The following is a 22,242-nucleotide window of genomic DNA, read 5'->3' as shown; positions in this document are numbered from 1 at the left end:
TGGCGTGCATGTCACACACTGAACATTGCAAAAATACGTGTGGTCATGACCCATGGCCATAAGGAAGTGGAAAAAACAAGTTTCCTCTTTCTGGTTGTTGTTGTGAGTGGGTGTGACAGGGATGCTGGGTGTGACGACACCTCATCTCACATGTCATCACTGACTAATGTCAGACCAAGTCCATAGCTGCTCTGTCCAGCTTGACGGCAGTGTTTTGGAACCTTTTGTAGAAATCAGTGTCACACATGGAGTCACTTAATGCAGTGGTTCTCAACCTTTTTTCAGTGATGTACCCCATGTGAACATTTTTTTAATTCAAGTACCCCCTAATCAGAGCAAAGCATTTTTGGTTGAAAAAAAGAGATAAAGAAGTAAAATACAGCATTATGTCTAGAGATGTCCGATAATATCGGCCTGCCGATATAATTGGCCGATAAATGCGTTAAAATGTAATATCGGTATCGTTTTTTTAATTATCGGTATCATTTTTATTATTTTTTTATTAAATCAACATAAAAAAACACAAGATACACTTACCATTAGTGCACCAACCCAAAAAACCTCCCTCCCTCATTCACACAAAAGGGCTGTTTCTTTCTGTTATTAATATTCTGGTTCCTACATTATATATCAATACAGTCTGCAAGGGATACAGTCCGTAAGCACACATGATTGTGCGTGCTGCTGGTCCACGAATAGTACTAACCTTTAACAGTTAATTTTACTCATTTTCATTAATTACTAGTTTCAATGTAACTGTTTTTATTTTGTTTTACTTTCTTTTTTATTCAAGAAAATGTTTTAAATTTATTTATATTATTCTATTTTATACATTTTTTTTAAAAGTACCTTATCTTCACCATACCTGGTTGTCCAAATTAGGCATAATAATGTGTTAATTCCACGACTGTATATATCGGTTGATATCGGTATTGGTTGATATCCATCCATCCATCCATCCATCCATCTTCTTCCGCTTATCCGAGGTCGGGTCGCGGGGGCAGCAGCTTAAGCAGGGAAGCCCAGACTTCCCTCTCCCCAGCCACTTCGTCCAGCTACTCCCGGGGGATCCCGAGGCGTTCCCAGGCCAGCCGGGAGAGATAGTCTTCCCAGCGTGTCCTGGGTCTTCCCCGTGGCCTCCTACCGGTCGGACGTGCCCGAAACACCTTCCTAGGGAGGCGTTCGGGTGGCATCCTTACCAGATGCCCGAACCACCTCATCTGGCTCCTCTCGATGTGGAGGAGCAGCGGCTTTACTTTGAGCTCCCCCCGAATGACAGAGCTTCTCACCCTATCTCTAAGGGAGAGCCCCGCCACTCGGCGGAGGAAACTCATTTCGGCCGCTTGTATCCGTGATCTTGTCCTTTCGGTCATGACCCAAAGCTCATGACCATAGGTGAGGATGGGAACGTAGATCGACCGGTAAATCGAGAGCTTTGCCTTCCGGCTCAGCTCCTTCTTCACCACAACGGATCGATACAGCGTCCGCATTACTGAAGACGCCTGTCGATCTCACGATCCACTCTTCCCCCACTCGTGAACAAGACTCCGAGGTACTTGAACTCCTCCACTTGGGGCAAGATCTCCTCCCCAACCCGGAGATGGCACTCCACCCTTTTCCGGGAGAGAACCATGGACTCGGACTTGGAGGTGCTGATTCCCATCCCAGTCGCTTCACACTCGGCTGCGAACCGATCCAGTGAGAGCTGAAGATCTTGGCCGGAGGAAGCCATCAGGACCACATCATCTGCAAATAGCAGAGACCTAATCCTGCAGCCACCAAACCAGATCCCCTCAACGCCCTGACTGCGCCTAGAAATTATGTCCATAAAGGTTATGAACAGAATCGGTGACAAAGGGCAGCCTTGGCGGAGTCCAACCCTCACTGGAAACGTGTCCGACTTACTGCCGGCAATGCGGACCAAGCTCTGACACTGATTATACAGGGAGCGAACTGCCACAATAAGACAGTCCGTTACCCCATACTCTGAGCACTCCCCACAGGACTTCCCGGGGTACACGGTCGAATGCCTTCTCCAAGTCCACAAAGCACATGTAGACTGGTTGGGCAAACTCCCATGCACCCTCAAGGATCCTGCCGAGAGTATAGAGCTGGTCCACAGTTCCACGACCAGGATGAAAACCACACTGTTCCTCCTGAATCCGAGGTTCGACTATCCGGCGTAGCCTCCTCTCCAGTACACCTGAATAGACCTTACCGGGAAGGCTGAGGAGTGTGATCCCACGATAGTTGGAACACACCCTCCGGTTCCCCTTCTTAAAGAGAGGAACCACCACCCCGGTCTGCCAATCCAGAGGTACCGCCCCCGATGTCCACGCGATGTTGCAGAGTCTTGTCAACCAAGACAGCCCCACAACATCCAGAGCCTTAAGGAACTCCGGGCGGATCTCATCCACCCCCGGTTGATATCAGTATCGGTAATTAAAGAGTTGGACAATATCGGAATATCGGATATCGGCAAAAAGCCATTATCGGACATCCGTAATTATGTCATCAGTTTCTGATTTATTAAATTGTATAACAGTGCAAAAATTGCTCATTTGTAGTGGTCTTTCTTGTACTATTTGGGAAAAAAAGATATAGAAATAACTAAAAACTTGTTGAAAAATAAACAAGTGATTCAATTATAAATAAAGATTTTTACACATAGAAGTAATCATCAACTTAAAGTGCCCTCTTTGGGGATTTTAATAGAGATCCATCTGGATTCATGAATTTAATTCTAAACATTTCTTCACAAAAAAAGAAATCTTTAACATCAATATTTATGGATCTAGCTGTCAACACAGAATGTTGCATTGTTGCATTATAATGAATGGAATAGCCTACTTGATTTGATGTTCAGTTTATGAACTTACATTCATATTTTGTTGAAGTATTATTCAATAAATATATTTATAAAGGATTTTTGAATTGTTGCTATTTTTAGAATATTTATAAAAAATCTCACGTACCCCTTGGTATACCTTCAAGTACCCCCAGTGGTATGCGTACCCCCATTTGAGAACCACTGACTTAATGTATATTACTCATGTATACCTACTTATATAACTTGTATAAAAATATGTTTTAAATTTAACTGGTCGTAAAGGTACTTTGTCAATGTGCAATACTAATATATTCAAATAATATAGTATAACGCCGTTAATAGCTAGCTGGCAACCAGCACGCTAATCACTAGCTGACATTTAGGACGCTAAACGCTATCTGACAACCATACTTGCCAACCCTCCCGATTTTCCCGGGAGACACCCGAATTTCAGTGCCCCTCCCGAAAATCTCCCGGGGCAACCATTCTCCCGAATTTCTCCTGATTTCCACCCGGACAACAATATTGGGGGCGTGCCTTTAGCGTCCTCTCTCACCTGTAAAGGAGACTATTATATATGTCTCCGTTATCCATAGGTTTATCTATAACCCATAAAGTAGGAAGGCACGGAGCTATTTCTCAGCGTGTGTTTATTCCAGCCGGCACGTTAATACACTGACACACAACATCCCGATTCCCATCATGCATTGCTTCAAAACTACGGCGAGTAGTAATGTCCAAAAACATAACAGAGACGAAGCAGAAGAACGAAGAAGAGACATGGCAACGACGAGTAAGAAGAAGTACGCTTGCAAGTTCCAAAATGATTGGAAAAAATAATTTCAGTTCATCCAGGACAGCTCGAAGGGGAAGGGGTATGCTGCCTGCACATTTTGTAGATCAGACTTCTCCATTGAACACGGTGGCCGAACGGATATACTCATTCATGAACGGATTATTTATATTTTTATATATATATATATATATACCGTATTTTTCGGACTATAAGTCGCAGTTTTTTTCATAGTTTATACTCAGGAGCGACTTATATGTGAAATTATTAACACAATGCCGTAAAATATCAAATAATATTATTTAGCTCATTCACGTAAGAGACTAGACGTATAAGATTTCATGGGATTTAGCGATTAGGAGTGACAGATTGTTTGGTAAACGTATAGCATGTTCTATATGTTATAGTTATTTGAATGACTCTTACCATAATATGTTATGTTAACATACCAGGCACGTTCTCAGTTGGTTATTTATGCGTCATATAACGTACACTTATTCAGCCTGTTGTTCACTATTCTTTATTTATTTTAAATTGCCTTTCAAATGTCTATTCTTGGTGTTGGGTTTTATCAAATAAATTTCCCCCAAAATGCGACTTATGTTTTTTCCTTCTTTATTATGCATTTTCGGCCGGTGCGATTTATACTCAGGAGCGACTTATACTCCGAAAAATACGGTATATAAGAAATACTTGAAAATATATACACCCCCCCGCTACCATCCCCCCACCTCAACACCCCCCCATCTCCCGAATTCAGAGGTCTCAAGGTTGGCAAGTATGCTGACAACTGGTACGCTAATCACTAGCTAACACTAATGCTGTGTTCTATTTGTACTGGTAAATCGGAATTGCCGAGTTCGTAGTAGGAAGTTTCAACTGGAACGCCGCTTGAGGTCAGTTTTTCTGTTCAGAAAGTCAGAGCATTCTTCCCACCCCCAAGTTGGCTTCAAAGATGGCTGCTCTGACTGTAAACAATAATTCGAGCTTCTATTGTATCCGTTGTTAGCACTTCTTAGAACTTTGTTGGACGTTTATCTACGGTAACGTTACTGTAGTGTAGACTACATTTTTTTCATGTGGTATATGCGTTCTACATCGCTAGTAATAGCATCTGTGTTTCCTTTTCGTCCACCGTGTTTGAAGGTTGCAGAACGGTTCCATATTTTCCCATAAGTTGTTAATACTTAGACAAGGCGAGCTCTAAAATTAGCTTTCGTGGACGTGGCCGTCTTGATTTCCGACCTCGTAACTGGAACGCTCATAGCTCATTCCCAGCTCCAACTTCCAAGATAAATGCAACGTAGCATTAGTGCGCTAATCACTAGCTGACAACTGGTGCGCTAATTGCTAGCTGACAGCCGGTACACCAATTGCCAGCTGACAATCGGTTTGTTCAACACGGTGTGGTAATCAATAGCTGACAACTTGTACGCAAATAGCTGCACTGCAAAAAGTCAGTGTTCAAAAACAAGAAAAAAAAAATACAAATATGAGGGGTATTTTATTTGAACTAAGCAAAATTATCTGCCAATAGAACAAAAAAATTTGGCTTGTCAAGACTTTCCAAAACAAGTAAAATGATCTAACCTCAATGAACCCAGAAATACCTTAAAATAAGTATATTCTCACTAATAACAAGTGCACTTTTCTTGGTAGAAAAAAAAAATGAAACCTTTTTTCTTAATATGTTGAAAAATATTCTTAAATTAAGCAAATCTAGTGTCATTATCTTGACATAATGATATGCACTAGGCAATACATTTCTTAAAACCAGAATATTTATACTAAAAACTAGTTTATAATTTCTCAACATATTGAGAATATTTCTTAATAAGTTGAAAAATATTCTTAAATTAAGCAAATGTCATTATCTTGACATAATGATATGCACTAGGCAATACATTTCTTGAAACCAGCAAATTTATCTAATTTATTTATCTAATTGCTAGCAGGTAACACGAGTGGTAATCGTTAGCTATGGATACAATAATATAATTATTTATTCATTCATTTTGTTTTAGGTACACCAAGTAGGGTTTCCATGCAACTGCTATTTCTAAACTACACGTAAATGTGCTCTATCAATGGTAATGTGTATTTGAAGACATGTAAATTTGTGGAAAAAATTGCTCTGGGAAAAATTTCACGCATAAGAAACACAAAACATGCACATTTTATTTTATTTTTTTAACAGGAGGTGTATTTATTTAAAAAAATAACATTAAGTGAATTAAGCACAGATTATGCACATTCAACAATACTGCAACAATAATGATAATCGTAGCATGAACTGTTCATATCGTTACATCCCGAGTGTGTTTCCAATCTAATCAAAAGAACATAATTTGCTAGCAGGGAAATGACAGTCAAGGCTGTAAAAACGGTCACCAATAAAGTGTTCGAGTCTAAGGGAAGCAAAACTATGCCTTTTAGGGAAATAATTGGAGGGTCTTTCCAGAATGCAGAGAAAAACCATTGTGTTCATTTTCTCTCTTTGTCCTATTTTGAATTGGTGCTCACATGCTAAATAACAATTTAGGAATGGAAATCCCCAGCCTCCCTATCAATGTGCAATGATACTGTAGCTGTGTAGAGAGTTCTGTCAGCATGTTGTTTGGCATACAGTAGCGTGCATAGAAGACCAAAACCCCAACTTCCTATCACGCAGACAAGACAGACTCCTGCAGTCAAGCTGTAATCATCAGCCTGCATGCAACTCTGTGTGACACACCACAATTCCCCTCCGGCCCAACACACTTTTTTTTTGATTAATCATCCTCCCGGAAATAGAAAGTTGATCCAACATGAGCCAGGGGAAAAGAGCACATGAACATGCTGACACTCGTGTAATCAAGCTTAATTATATCGTTCAGTCCATGTGCTCAGCCTTCTCGCACGTGCACATGCATTTCATTTTGTGGGGTTGCTTGCTGGCCACAGATTTCTACTGAGATAGTGTTTCCGCCTGTAATTAGAAAGTCAATTTGTTTTCTGAGAAGTCTTATACCACTTGTCCACAGAAGGTGACTGTATTAGGAAGTGTTTTGATGCAGTGCGACTCTTTAAAAAAATGTATGTACCGTATTTTCTGGACCATAGGGCGCACCGGATTATAAGGCGCACTGCCGATGAATGGTCTACGGTATTTAAAAAAAAAAAAAAAAAAAAAAAAGTTTTCTATCTATAAGGCGCACAGGATTACAGGGCGTATTAAATAAATCATATTATTATGCATTTTTTCTAAATGTAAAACACTTCCTTGTGGTCTACATAACATGTAATGGTGGTTCTTTGGTCCAAATGTTGCATAGATTATGTTTTAGACTTAGACAGACTTAGACAAACTTGAATGATTTAATGAAAATTGTTCCACACAGTAGCTCAGTTACAAATGATGGAAAAGATGGAAAGGACAATGCAGGTATAAAATTGACTAAAAGCAATATAAAATATAACATATATACGTAATATTTACATAATATATGTACAGTATAGGATATATATTATATTATATGTTTATATCATATATACAATATATAACAATTACCATGTACAATATTACAGTATATGTAACAGCTGCAGCATAAAATAGAGAGTAAACAGATCATTTTCAAGCTGCTTTCTGACAGTCGCTTCCGGATGCGCCGTTTTGTGGGCGGTCTTACTTACGTGGCTCACCTTCGACAGCATCTTCTCCCTGTCATCTTTGTTGTAGTGGTGTAGCGTGCAAGGACGGGTGTGGAAGAAGTGTCAAAAGATGGAGCTAATTGTTTTAAAGGGGAACATTACCACCAGACCTATGTAAGCGTCAATATATACCTTGATGTTGCAGAAAAAAGACCATATATTTTTTTAACCGATTTCCGAACTCTAAATGGGTGAATTTTGGCGAATTAAACGCCTTTATATTATTCGCTCACGTGACGACACATCGGGAAGCAATCCTCCGTTTTCTCAAACACCGAGTCAAATCAGCTCTGTTATTTTCCGTTTTTTCGACTGTTTTCCGTACCTTGGAGACATCATGCCTCGTCGGTGTGTTGTCGGAGGGTGTAACAACACGAACAGGGACGGATTCAAGTTGCACCAGTGGCCCAAAGATGCGAAAGTGGCAAGAAATTGGACGTTTGTTCCGCACACTTTACCGACAAAAGCTATGCTACGACAGAGATGGCAAGAATGTGTGGATATCCTGCGACACTCAAAGCAGATACATTTCCAACGATAAAGTCAAAGAAATCTGCCGCCAGACCCCCAGGAAAAGAGAGCGGAAGAGGGTATGTCTACAGAATATATTAATTGATGAAAATTGGGCTGTCTGCACTCTCAAAGTGCATGTTGTTGCCAAATGTATTTCATATGCTGTAAACCTAGTTCATAGTTGTTAGTTTCCTTTAATGCCAAACAAACACATACCAATCGTTGGTTAGAAGGCGATCGCCGAATTCGTCCTCGCTTTCTCCCGTGTCGCTGGCTGTTGTGTCGTTTTCGTCGGTTTCGCTTGCATACGGTTCAAACCGATATGGCTCAATAGCTTCAGTTTCTTCTTCAATTTCGTTTTCGCTACCTGCCTCCACACTACAACCATCCGTTTCAATACATGCGTAATCTGTTGAATCGCTTAAGCCGCTGAAATCCGAGTCTGAATCCGAGCTAATGTCGCTATACATTGCTGTTCTAGTCGCCATGTTTGTTTGTATCGGCATCACTATGTGACGTCACAGGAAAATGGGCGGGTGTATATAACGATGGTTAAAATCAGACACTTTGAAGCTTTTTTTTGGGATATTGCGTGATGGGTAAAATTTTGAAAAAAACTTCGAAAAATAAAATAAGCCACTGGGAACTGATTTTTAATGGTTTTAACCCTTCTGAAATTGTGATAATGTTCCCCTTTAATGACATTCAGACTTTACTTCAATCAATAACGGAGCATCTCCTCTTTCGGAAACAACAACACGGGAAATGTGTCCCGTGAAAAACCGTCCGACCGGAACTCTCTAATACCTAAAGTTCCTTGGATGAATAATGTAAACTCACTACACCGGTATGTTTTAGCGCTTTCATGGCGAGTTTACTGACAGATATAAGTAAGAACTTTATACTACTTTAAATTAAAAATGGCAACAGCGGAGGATGAATGTCCCATAACAAGAAGATAGAGAAAAAGAAGAAGCTTATCAATTATGGTGTCGTCACGGACTACAAAGGCGGAGGCGCACAAACTTTTAGGACTCATGCAGATCCCAAATACAGATCAGCAGTCTTGCTTGTATTTTTTATGTTGTTCGGGGTTTTTTTTATTGAGAAAATATATTACTATACCTCCTATGAAAAGACGTCTTTCATTGTGTATTTTCTTGCGTTTAAGTCATTCCAAACGCACAAATGCACTGATAATGTGATCCACAACCTCGCGCAGTGAATGAAGTGTCAGTGTGCACATTTTTCTGATTGGGATTAACAAAAGGCGTTACGGACTATAGATGTGCGCGGCCGGTTAAAGACATCGCATACAGGTAGGAGCATGATAAAATGAATTTACAAAAAATGATCGTTTCCGTGGTAAAAGCCTCGTATACACGCTAAATTCTTATTTAAAGAAGGCGGTCTGCACCACTTTTCAATTGCCCGTGTAGCGTTAGTAGATCACATGCAACACGCCCAATCATAATACACACAATTGTATTTTTTGCATGGTCTAGTGCAGGGGTCTGCAACCCGCGGCTCTAGATCTTTCATGCCTCCGCCGTGGCTCCCTTTGGCTTTGAAACCGAATGTCAACAAATAATGGTTACTTGATTTATTATATTTCATTTTATTTAGTTTATTTTAATTTAACAGTTGTTATTTTGGAGATTTCTGGGATCTTGTCATATGAAAATAAAACACATTGTAATATATTGTCGATGGAAATGTATGTCAGAGCCCTTATGCGACATCTCTTGCTGCCATGCAATTGTATTGTTTTTAGCGGTCAACCCCTAACAATGGACGGATCAAAAAAGAGAAACATTTAATTTATTTACATTTTTATTAATTTGCTGTTTTTATTGATGAGTAGGTAGTTGTTTTAAATTTTTCGTCAAATGAATATTCCGCCTTCAGAACATTGGAATGAGTTGATTTTTTATTTTTTTATTCATTAATAAGGGAAGGAACAGTGTATTTTTTTCTAATGTTCACAATAATTTGATGATTTGCTTCGTTATACCCAGAAATAAATCAAATAAGTGTTTATTTTCATAAGTCCTATAGCACAAGTGTAAGGAAACTATAAGTGGTGTTATCGTCATTTTAGGAATTTAATAGAGTTTGCGGCGCTAGGTGGGTTTTATTTGGGGGGAAATGGGCTCCATTGGCTCTTTGTATGCTGAAGGTTGCTGACCCCTGGTCTATTTGGGTTAGGGATGTCCCGATCCGATATTTGGATCGGATCGGCTGCCGATATTTGCCAAAAATTGTGTATCTGCAAGGTATGGGAAAATGCCGATCCAGATCCAGTTTAAAAAAAAACTCCGGTCCGTGTTTTCCAACGCACCTATTTAAATAATACATTCCACTTTTCTGCTGCTCCGTAATTTCCGTTCCGCATTTTCCAGCACACCTTCAACACATCCACAATTCTCACGCAGTTGCTTTTAGCTGCTGGCATTACACGACAGGCTCTTCTCACTCTTTCCTGTGTCTCCCTCTCACAGACAGCGAGCGCACCTTCTTACACACGTCACATACTGTGACGTCATACGTCACATACTATCACGTCATACGTCACATACGTATACGTCCTCTCCCAGCAAAGAGCGAGGTAGCGGCATGGCTAACGTTAGCTGTGATGCTAGCGCAGCCGCTAAGGTGCGCGCCTGCTCAAGCGTCCTCTGCGCATGGCAAATCTATACCACGCACAAAATCAAATAAAAAAATAAGCGCATAACAATTTTCGACACACGGACACGACAGAGACAACAGTTTTCGTCATCATTGTTCAGATATTGTGACGTCTGTCGAGACGCTTATCTCCGTTCGGTGCCACACGCCCACACCATCAAAATGCTGAGGCAAAAATTTCCACATCAACACCGTATGAAAAAATTTGTGATTTTTTTAATTGTGATTTCCTTCTCTGCATGAAAGTTTAAAAGTAGCATATATTAATGCAGTATGAAGAAGAATGTTTTAATGTAGACATGCAAGCCTTAAAAGAACATTTTGAAAATCAAGACTACATTTCCTGCAAATGGGTGCATTTCTACCCTATATTTTAACTTTAGATTTATTCTCATATCAAACTCTTTTGGCTGTCTTTTTGACACTTACATCCGGCGCCCACCTCCACACCCTGGATTATAAATAATGTAAATAATTCAATGTGATTATCTTGTGTGATGACTGTATTATGATGATAGTATATATCTGATAGTATATATCTGTATCATGAATCAATTTAAGTGGACCCCGACTTAAACAAGTTGAAAAACTTATTGGGGTGTTACCATTTAGTGGTCAATTGTACGGAATATGTACTTCACTGTGCAACCTACTAATAAAAGTCTCAATCAATCAATCAAAACACATAGAATCATCATACTGCTGTGATTATATGCATCAAGTGTTCATTCAAGGCTAAGGCAAAATATCGAGATATATATCGTGTATCGCAATATGGCCTTAAAATATCGCAATATTAAAAAAAGGCCATATCGCCCAGCCCTAGCTCAATGATGCCATTTCTGTTTGTCATGTATAATTTTGTCTATTTTGTGTTTATCCTTGAATAAACAGGTCAGTTTCTTGTTACCAACCATTGTGTATTATTCAAACTCCCCTAATTCAGCTGGCTAGTTGTTATCAAGAGTACTAAAACCCTTTTCAACATGATTCTGACAAATAAGTAGGCTAAATAACTTTAAACTTTAATACATGCTCGGATAGGCCAGTATCGGTCAGTATCGGTATCAGTCGGTATCGGATCGGAAATACAAAAACAATATCGGTATCGGATCGGAAGTGCAAAAACCTGGATCGGGACATCCCTAATTTGGGTCTTAGTAAATCAGGCCTTCAGTACGCACACAGACTGTATTACACTCACACATAATATGATTACGCACACACAACTCTTTCACGGCAGAAACATACCAAAACGTCACTTGTGAAAAGACAGCCAATCAAGGTTTCCTGTGTCACTCAAATCATTTTACACAAACATAAAAAAATGGATGGACAGATTTTCTTTTTTTTACCCACAGACGAATCATAATACTGACAGACAACTTAAAACACGCACATGTGACTCTGATAACACACACACTTCAGTACACAGACAGGATTACACACGCACAGATTGTGATACGGGTTTGCAAATATGTGTGTTACGATAATACTTCCTCAAACATCTCTTTGTGCCATCGGAGCTCATTGTAAACCGGTATTTGTTGGTTGCATATGTAGTAACCATTTAATATTTACTCTTTCTATCATGCTGTCTCACTTTCCTCTCACTTCCGTCAATACTCCTGCAAAACAACCTCAGACAGACGCTGGTTGTCCTCTATTATCCTCCCCCCTCTACCCCAGTGGGTGAAGTCAGGAGGCTGCTTTTGCCCCCACAGTCAACAGGGGGTGGTGCAGATATTCCCAGGAAACAAGCAGCGCTGTCCGAGTTCCCTTAAGTTCATGTTGCACGGTGGTTGGGTTCAGGCCAGTTTCAGGAAGCCGTTACATAAGACCCAACACTTTCCTCCGTTTTTTTTTTCCCTTCTCTTTCCTGGAATTGAAACTCTTCGCTGCCGTGGCAATTGGCAATAAAAGCGCAGCAGACACTGTTTGTAATCAAATGGAGGAAGTCTGACATTCTGCAGCAGGGTAGCGGGAGCTGTCGTCTATTTATTTTTTTTAATGTAGATGCAAAAGTAAAGAACACTGCACAATAATTGAGCAGATCATTTTTTTCTACAACGGTTTGCATTAGTAATCCGTTCCAAAAGGTCAGACAAAGACTGAATTGTACAAAGACAGCAAAAAAAATGTCTACAGATAATAATGCAAATCCAAGAAATATTAACACCAAACACATTATATAGAGAATAACTGTAGTTTACATGTAGAAAACAATGAGAAATGAAACATATAAATGAACATTTTAAAGGGGAACATTATCACAATTTCAGAATTGTTAAAACCATTAAAAATCAGTTCCCAGTGGCTTATTATATTTTTCGAAGTTTTTTTAAAAATTTTACCCATCACGCAATATCCCTAAAAAAAGCTTCAAAGTGCCTGATTTTAACCACCCGTCCATTTTCCTGTGACGTCACATAGTGAAGCCAACACAAACAAACATGGCAGAAAGAACAGCAAGCTATAGCGACATTAGCTCGGATTCAGACTCGGATTTCAGCGGCTTAAGCGATTCAACAGATTACGCATGTATTGAAACGGATGGTTGTAGTGTGGAGGCAGGTAGCGAAAACGAAATTGAAGAAGAAACTGAAGCTATTGAGCCATATCGGTTTGAACCGTATGCAAGCGAAACCGACGAAAACGACACGGGAGAAAGCGAGGACGAATTCGGCGATCGCCTTCTAACCAACGATTGGTATGTGTTTGTTTGGCATTAAAGGAAACTAACAACTATGAACTAGGTTTACAGCATATGAAATACGTTTGGCAACAACATGCACTTTGAGAGTGCAGACAGCCCAGTTTTCATCAATTAATATATTCTGTAGACATACCCTCATGTCAGCAGGCCAGGGAAGCTAGGGTCGATATTCTTCTCTTGATCATCTTCGGGACGGTGTGAGCCAAGACATCCAGGGGGTTTAGCTCGCTCGTCTGCGGGAACAAACTGCCGCCATTGCTTGCCGTGCTAGCGAGGGCCTTTGTCCCTGAATAGCTCACACACTCCGGCATGTTCAATGGGGGTCTGGTGGCAGATTTCTTTGACTTTATCGTTGGAAATGCATCTGCTTTGAGTGTCGCAGGATATCCACACATTCTTGCCATCTCTGTCGTAGCATAGCTTTCGTCGGTAAAGTGTGCGGAACAAACGTCCCATTTCTTGCCACTTTCGCATCTTTGGGCCACTGGTGCAACTTGAATCCGTCCCTGTTCGTGTTGTTACACCCTCCGACAACACACCGACGAGGCATGATGTCTCCAAGGTACGAAAAACAGTCGAAAAAACGGAAAATAACAGAGCTGATTTGACTCGGTGTTTGAGAAAATGGCGGATTGCTTCCCGATGCGACGTCACGTTATGACGTCATCGCTCCGAGAGCGAATATTAGAAAGGCGTTTAATTCGCCAAAATTCACCCATTTAGAGTTCGGAAATCGGTTAAAAAAATATATGGTCTTTTTTCTGCAACATCAAGGTATATATTGACGCTTATATAGGTCTGGTGATAATGTTCCCCTTTAAAGCCCCACTTAAGAACCTACGGTTTTGGTTGATTTTGACGGCACCAGTGGACGAAAGCGGTAGTGTTTTGCCGAAAGGAAGACCACATTTCCCATGAAGACTTGCGCATAAAGCATAAAGTGTCAAACTGACACGATAATACTACGATGATTCAGTATTACTTTTCACAGTAGATTGATTGAAACTTGTATTAGTAGATTGCACAGTACAGTACATATTCCGTACAATTGACCACTAAATGGTAACACCCGAATAAGTTTTTCAACTTGTTTAAGTCGGGGTCCACGTAATCATTTCATGGTAACCTCATGGAACCTACCGGTACATGTTTTACTCGAACTTTATATTGCAGTTTGCAGTCATTGCATTGTATTTTCTTTATACAGTGCTTTTGAATGTGTTGCATTACTGGTCGTGTCAGTGTGAAACAGCGAACTATCAAGCTAGTGGCTATTTATCGCTACCAGGCACATTTTCGATCGCTAACATTAGCATTAGCATTTTGATCTGAGCATCGAAAGTTATTTACAAGTCGAGCAGGAACAGAGCCAAGGCAGCATCGGTCAAAATTTCCTCCTTGTCTTTGAGTTCATACCAGCGAGTGAACGCCGGGCCAATGATGATCCTGACTGTCCTTTTACCCGGGTAGCCTCCCTTTTTCTTTTTTTGTCTCCTCAGAATAAACTTTTTGTTTCTTTGGTTGTTTTGTAGCTTCTGCCATGATAGCACTAATTGCTCGTAGGCGTACTTCTTCTTCTTTTAGTTCTCTTGCAACATGTAGGCGTTGGCTTTTTAACAAATGGGGAAGGGGTGAGTAACGCATGCCGTAAAGCAAGTCAGCACATTTGTAGTTTTTTGCGTGGCAGGGTTCCTGCCACCCTCCTCAAAGTTGCTTAGTGCAGACCCCCTCAGACCATGAGATAGGTGTCAATCAACTAGGTGCAAGTCAATGTATCAAAACTAGGTATGTCCGATATTATCGGCCGATAAATGCGTTAAACTGTGATATCGGAAATTATCGGTATCGTTTTTTTTATTATCGGTATCGGGTTTTTTTTGTTTTGTTTTTTGTTTTTTTTTATTAAATCAACATAAAAAACACAAGATACACTTAAAATTAGTGCACCAACCCAACCCATTCACACTCATTCTCACTAAAGGGTTGTTTCTTTCTGTTAATAATATTCTGGTTCCTACATTATATATCAATATATATCAATACAGTCTGCAAGGGATACAGTCCGCAAGCACACATGATTGTGCGTGCTGCTGGTCCACTAATAGTACTAACCTTTAACAGTTAATTTTACTAATTTTCATTAATTACTAGTTTCTATGTAACTGTTTTTATATTGTTTTACTTTCTTTTTTATTCAAGAAAATGTTTTTAATTTATTTATCTTATTTTATAAATTAAAAAAAAAAAGTACCTTATCTTCACCATACCTGGTTGTCCAAATTAGGCATAAGAATGTGTTGATTCCACGACTGCATATATCGGTTGGTATCGGTTGATATCGCTATCGGTAATTAAAGAGTTGGACAATATCGGAATATCGGATATCGGCAAAAAGCCATTATCGGACATCCCTAATCAAAACATTATGAAAATTATTTTATGAAGGTTGAAAAGTTACTTAGTGCTGCTTTAACATCACTTTTACCGTGATTGAAGGTAAAAATTTGGTTAGCTAAGACGGTGATGAGCAGAAAGGGGAAGGAGGGAAGGGTTCTTTATTGAGTTCAATTGTGTTTCTCACCCTTTTTTATCAAAGTGTTAGCAATCGCAACTCGCTTGGCCTCATGGTGCGTTATTTTGCAGTCATATTTTATAAAGAAATACTTAAACCTGAGTCCTAAGCAAGTAGTATTCTTTTTTTTTAGGTACTCGATTCCGCGTAATAATATGCGGGCAAACGTACTAGTTTGCTACGCGCAATGTTTGGCCGTACAATAGACAAGAGGGAATACAAAAACCAAACATTTGGCTAACTTTTTGGCAAATCATACAAAACTTTGGACGTACAAAAAATGATCTACCACTGTATGTATTTATTTATGTATTTTCAAACAAAAGCTAATGGGGATGTTCTGATCTGGGTTTTATGCTGCCAATTCTGATACCGATCATCCATCATGAGCGAGATACCAATACCAGTCACGTGTGTGAACTGTAAATCCATCCATCCATCCATCTTCTTCCACTTATCCGAGGTCGGGTCGCGGGGGCAGCAGCCTAAGCAGGGAAGCCCAGACTTCCCTCTCCCCAGCCACTTCGTCCAGCTCCTCCCGGAGGATCCCGAGGCGTTCCCAGGCCAGCCGGGAGACATAGTCTTCCCAACGTGTCCTGGGTCTTCCCCGTGGCCTCCTACCGGTCGGACGTGCCCTAAACACCTCCCGAGGGAGGCGATCGGGTGGCATCCTGACCAGATGCCCGAACCACCTCATCTGGCTCCTCTCGATGTGGAGGAGCAGCGGCTTTACTTTGAGCTCCCCCCGGATGACAGAGCTTCTCACCCTATCTCTAAGGGAGAGCCCTGCCACCCGGCGGAGGAAACTCATTTCGGCCGCTTGTACCCCGTGATCTTGTCCTTTCGGTCATAACCCAAAGCTCATAACCATAGGTGAGGATGGGAACGTAGATCGACCGGTAAATTGAGAGCTTTGCCTTCCGGCTCAGCTCCTTCTTCACCACAACGGATCGATACAGCGTCCGCATTACTGAAGATGCCGCACCGATCCGCCTGTCGATCTCACGATCCACTGTAAATCTTTGTTTATTATTAATTGTTTTGTTTGTTTATAGTTCGGCTATTGATAGTTGTAACAATATCAACGTAATATTTGAACTAGTTCCTTATTCTCTTATACCATTGTTTGAACAAAACCAAGTCAATGCTACACAATAACTAAACAAAAGCAAAAACTACTACCTGCTATTTATTTAAATCATTTAGTTTTTGCCCACAAAGTCCTACTATGTCCAGGGAATAATTCCCTGAGTTTGAAAACAGTTACAGAAACAACAACAGAAATGACTGAGAAAATAAAAATATCGACCCAATCACTCTAGTATCGATCAAATACTGATAATCGACACCAGCAATTTATGGAGCGATCCACCCTACTCTTACATGCCGTGTACTGACTGTGACAATGCTGACGTCTGAAAGTCATGCAAAAATGTTCTGTTTCAAAGCTTGGAGCTTCCTGAAGAGCATTGCTTCGTCAAATAGTTTCCATTAGGGATAAGTCAGCTGCCATGCGGCACCATCACTAATCCACCATCTTCAAACTCTTGACTAACAGCATCCTTTTATTCCCACTTAGCTGACACCCCCGCCTGAGCCAGAAGTCCCCAATGAGGTGTGTTTTAGACCCATATTAGGCCGGGGCCCAATATGGGTCTCTGTTGATGATCTGTCATAGCATTTGATGAGATCTACCCCAATCCTGCTGAGTTTGTGTCAGTTGGCACTGTGTATTTGTTTTTCTCCACCAATAGGTATTTATGAGCTTTGGTCCCTCCAATTGTCATGTCAAGGGAGTCACAAGTCGCATCATTGCAGATGTGTTCAGTTCTTAAGGATTTTGTTTTATCTACAGTTAAATTGCGCGTTTGACTGCTTGAAATAAGCAGTTCTTCAACACTTTTTTGGTGTGTTTTCAAAGGGGTATGTACTGGATGTAAGACCCATGCAGTATACACTCCTAAATGATATGTTTTATTTGCAAGTATTTACATTTTGCACTGGTGGATTGTAATCAAATTGTAAGTCAAGCATCAAAATGCAAGAAGAAGAAAAAGGATCACCAGATGCATGTAAACTCAAACAGGCAATTTATCAGCTGATCAAAAGACTATCGCCATAAAAAGTTATTGTCCTGAAGACCAAGAGTGACTTTAGGACTGAAGATAATCTGTGTCTTGGACTAGATGAGTAATGGGTGTTTTAGCATGTGCAAAAAATATGGTGTTTTTTTTCAATGATATTCTCAACTTTTAAATTGCAACCACCGTAAAGCAGACAAACTGCACTCAGCACTCTACTTCACACTCACTTTTTCAGTTTTAGTGGTTGAAAAATATTTTGTCGATCTTTAGCTAGAAGCTAATGCTAGACCAGATCTTTTGGGTAGATCTTACAGGGTTCACTGTGGCATTCGCTACGCCATCTAGAAAATGTATGCTCGCAACTTAAAGGGGAACATTATCACCAGACCTATGTAAGCGTCAATATATACCTTGATGTTGCAGAAAAAAGACCATATATTTTTTTAACCGATTTCCGAACTCTAAATGGGTGAATTTTGGCGAATTAAAAGCCTTTCTATTATTCCCTCTCAGAGCGATGACGTCATGTTGTGACGTCACATCGGGAAGCAATCCGCCATTTTCTCAAACACATTACAAACACCGAGTCAAATCAGCTCTGTTATTTTCCGTTTTTTCGACTGTTTTCCGTACCTTGGAGACATCATGCCTCGTCGGTGTGTTGTCGGAGGGTGTAACAACACAAACAGGGACGGATTCAAGTTGCACCAGTGGCCCAAAGATGCGAAAGTGGCAAGAAATTGGACGTTTGTTCCGCACACTTTACCGACGAAAGCTATGCTACGACAGAGATGGCAAGAATGTGTGGATATCCTGCGACACTCAAAGCAGATGCATTGCCAACGATAAAGTCAAAGAAATCTGCCGCCAGACCCCCAGGAAAAGAGAGCGGATGAGGGTATGTCTACAGAATATATTAATTGATGAAAATTGGGCTGTCTGCACTCTCAAAGTGCATGTTGTTGCCAAATGTATTTCATATGCTGTAAACCTAGTTCATAGTTGTTAGTTTCCTTTAATGCCAAACAAACACATACCAATCGTTGGTTAGAAGGCGATCGCCGAATTCGTCCTCGCTTTCTCCCGTGTCGCTGGCTGTCGTGTCGTTTTCGTCGGTTTCGCTTGCATACGGTTCAAACCGATATGGCTCAATAGCTTCAGTTTCTTCTTCAATTTCGTTTTCGCTACCTGCCTCCACACTACAACCATCCGTTTCAATACATGCGTAATCTGTTGAATCGCATAAGCCGCTGAAATCCGAGTCTGAATCCGAGCTAATGTCGCTATATCTTGCTGTTCTATGCGCCATGTTTGTTTGTGTTGGCTTCACTATGTGACGTCACAGGAAAATGGACGGGTGTATATAACGATGGTTAAAATCAGGCACTTAGAAGCTTTTTTTAGGGATATTGCGTGATGGGTAAAATTTTGAAAAAAACTTCGAAAAATAAAATAAGCCACTGGGAACTGATTTTTAATGGTTTTAACCATTCTGAAATTGTGATAATGTTCCCCTTTAAAGCATAACAATACGCCAAGAGACAGCTCGTATCTCAAAACACTCAACGCAGTCGTAAGTCAAGGTGCCACTGTAGTTCCTAATATCCATGTTTACAGTATTTCCTTGTGTACGGCTCAGGCATGCTGGTTACTTTCCACAGCTGCTGCCTTTATTTTGGACTCTAATACTGCATGTTACTTCAGAGAGTTTTTTTCCCCTTCTTAAAAGTACATTTTTAGAAAAAAATTGGGACTTCAGACCAAGTAGCCACCCCCTAACCCCACCCCTGGACATAACTTTCTGATGGTAAAAAGGCAGAAACGCTTATTTTCTTTAAATGTGACGGGATTTGTGATTGGACATAGAAAGACAATTATTATAAAAAATTTTAAACATCCTGAGTGTTATCAGACAAAAAAGTCAAGTGGTAGACAACAACATTTTGTCTCAGTGAAGATATGACAAGCTTGTCTGTGAAGACAAACTGATGGAGATCAGCAGTGTTGTGTTGTTGAATGCACAGTTTTAGGCCCTTAAATATCTCCACGTAATCAGCCACCAATTGAGGCCACATCGTCCAATATCGGCAACAAACTTTGCTTGAGCGTTTAAACAATCAAAGACAGAAAAAACTTTTTGCCTTCTTGTTTTTTTTTTTGCCTTTATCAGATTAAGGGCAGATTATAGCTGATATTTTGACATGCGACTCTATGGCCTGAACATTTTATCAGCTCATGAACAGCCTGTTTGAGTTTGAAAGGAATTTACAATACATGGCAGACTATCTTTTTTGTGTCATGCTGTACTTACAATTTGGTCAGAACTAGGGCTGCAACAACTAATCGATTATAAAAATAGTTGGCGATTAATTTAGTCATCGATTCGTTGGATCTATGCTATGCGCATGCGCTGAGGCTACGTTTTTTTCTTTTTCTTTTTACCTGTTCAGGAGAGAACACACAGAAGATACTACAAATAATAACAGAATAAATTAACAAATTAAAAAGATGGTTTGACAAAAACAGACTATCGTTGAATCTCAGTAAAACTAAAATAATGCTGTTTGGTAACAGTAGAAGAGAAAGTCAAACACAAATACAAATAGACGGAATAGAAATTGAAAGAGTAAATGAAACCAAATTTCTAGGTATAATGATTGATGATAAATTGAACTGGAAATCTCACGTAAAAAATATACAACATAAAGTAGCAAGAAACACGTCAATAATGAATAAAGCAAAACATGTTCTAGACCAAAAATCACTTCATATTCTCTACTGCTCGCTAGTGTTACCATATCTGAGTTATTGTGTAGAAATATGGGGAAATAATTACAAAAGTACACTTCATTCATTAACGGTGTTACAAAAAAGATCAGTTAGAATAATACATAATGTTGGATATAGAGAACATACAAACCCTTTATTTATTGAATCAAAGATACTGAAATTCTACGACATAGTGAATTTGCAAACAGCTAAAATTATACACAAAGCAAACTATAACCTGCTACCCAAGAATATACAACAATTCTTCTCAAAAAAAGAGGAGAAATATAATCTTAGGGAGAAATGTAATTTAAAATATTTGTATGCACATACAACACTTAAGACCTTCAGTATATCAGTATGTGGAATTAAATTATGGAATGGATTAAGCAAAGCAATCAAACAATGTACTAATATGATCCACTTCAAGAAACTCTTCAAACTTAAAGTGTTTACAAAGTACAAAGAAGAAGAACCATGATAAACATTCTGAATTTATTTAACTCATCCATTCTTTCATTCTTTCACTCACAAAATAATCTTACTTATCTCAACATATGAAATGTAACTTACTTCACCAATTATTATTTATTTACTTATTTTTATTGTGATTACTTATGGAGTATAATGTGAATAAATTGAGAACAGGAAGTGAACAAAAGTTTTAGCAACTGTTATGTAAAAGAAAAGGGGTAGGATTAAATAAGCTCTGCTTCTTCCTACTCCTTTTTGAACATGTTGAAAAGAGAAACTGGAAATTGTGATGTATCATGTTGTATGCTTGCATGTTCGAAATAAACTCAAACTCAAACCTTTATTTATAAACGGCAACATTTACAAACAGCTGAGAAACAATAATCAAAATAATAAGGGTGTAACGGTGCGTGTATTTGTATCGAACCGTTTCGGTACGGGGGTTTCGGTTCGGTGCGGAGGTGTACCGAACGAGTTTCCACACGGACATATTAAGTAGCGTACTGCACGTTGTGTAAACAATATTCAAAATGCCGGACATTTGAGGCATTTAAGAAACTCCGCCCTGACAGCTCCGCAAAAGAGGACATGTCCGGTGAAAAGAGGACGTATGGTCAGTCTATCGTAGCCCGTTAGCTGCTAGCATGCTAGCAAAAGAGGACATGTCCGGTGAAATCCATCGGGCTAGGATAGACTGACCATACGTCCTCTTTTCACCGGACATGTCCTCTTTTGCGGGGCTGTCCGGGCGGTGTTTCTTAAATGCCTCAAATGTCCGTCATTTTGAGTTATGGTTGTGTGTATTTATAATATACGTTCGGGGCTAAGAAGGGGTTAAAAACTAAACAAATTGTGCGTGCAGCAGCATTCGTGAGGGAGGGGCAGAGACAGAGAGCGAGAGCGAGAGAGTTATGATAAACGCGCATGCGTCGCCAGGCTCTGCTTTTTATCGATAGATTTATCAGATTTCATTTTTTATTATCTATAGCAGGGGTGTCAAAAGTGTGCATTTTTGTAACATTTTCCTTGTTTTATTTGGCAAGTTGAAAGAACATGGTGCCAGTATGCTGTTTTTTTTTTCCAATAAAATACTGGAAAGCATAGAAATGTAGT

At 39.8% G+C, this 22,242-nt stretch overlaps 1 protein-coding gene across 10 annotated transcripts in view; it reads left to right on the top strand.

Moving 5' to 3' along the window:
* itpr1b (inositol 1,4,5-trisphosphate receptor, type 1b) overlaps positions 1-22,242 on the top strand; it is a 254,529-nt gene that overhangs the window by 100,794 nt on the left and 131,493 nt on the right. The gene's annotated exons all lie outside the window — the stretch shown is intronic.

Source organism: Nerophis lumbriciformis, linkage group LG28, assembly GCF_033978685.3.
Source record: "Nerophis lumbriciformis linkage group LG28, RoL_Nlum_v2.1, whole genome shotgun sequence".
NCBI classification, from domain to species: domain Eukaryota; kingdom Metazoa; phylum Chordata; class Actinopteri; order Syngnathiformes; family Syngnathidae; genus Nerophis; species Nerophis lumbriciformis.
This window is presented reverse-complemented; position numbering and strand designations above follow the sequence as displayed.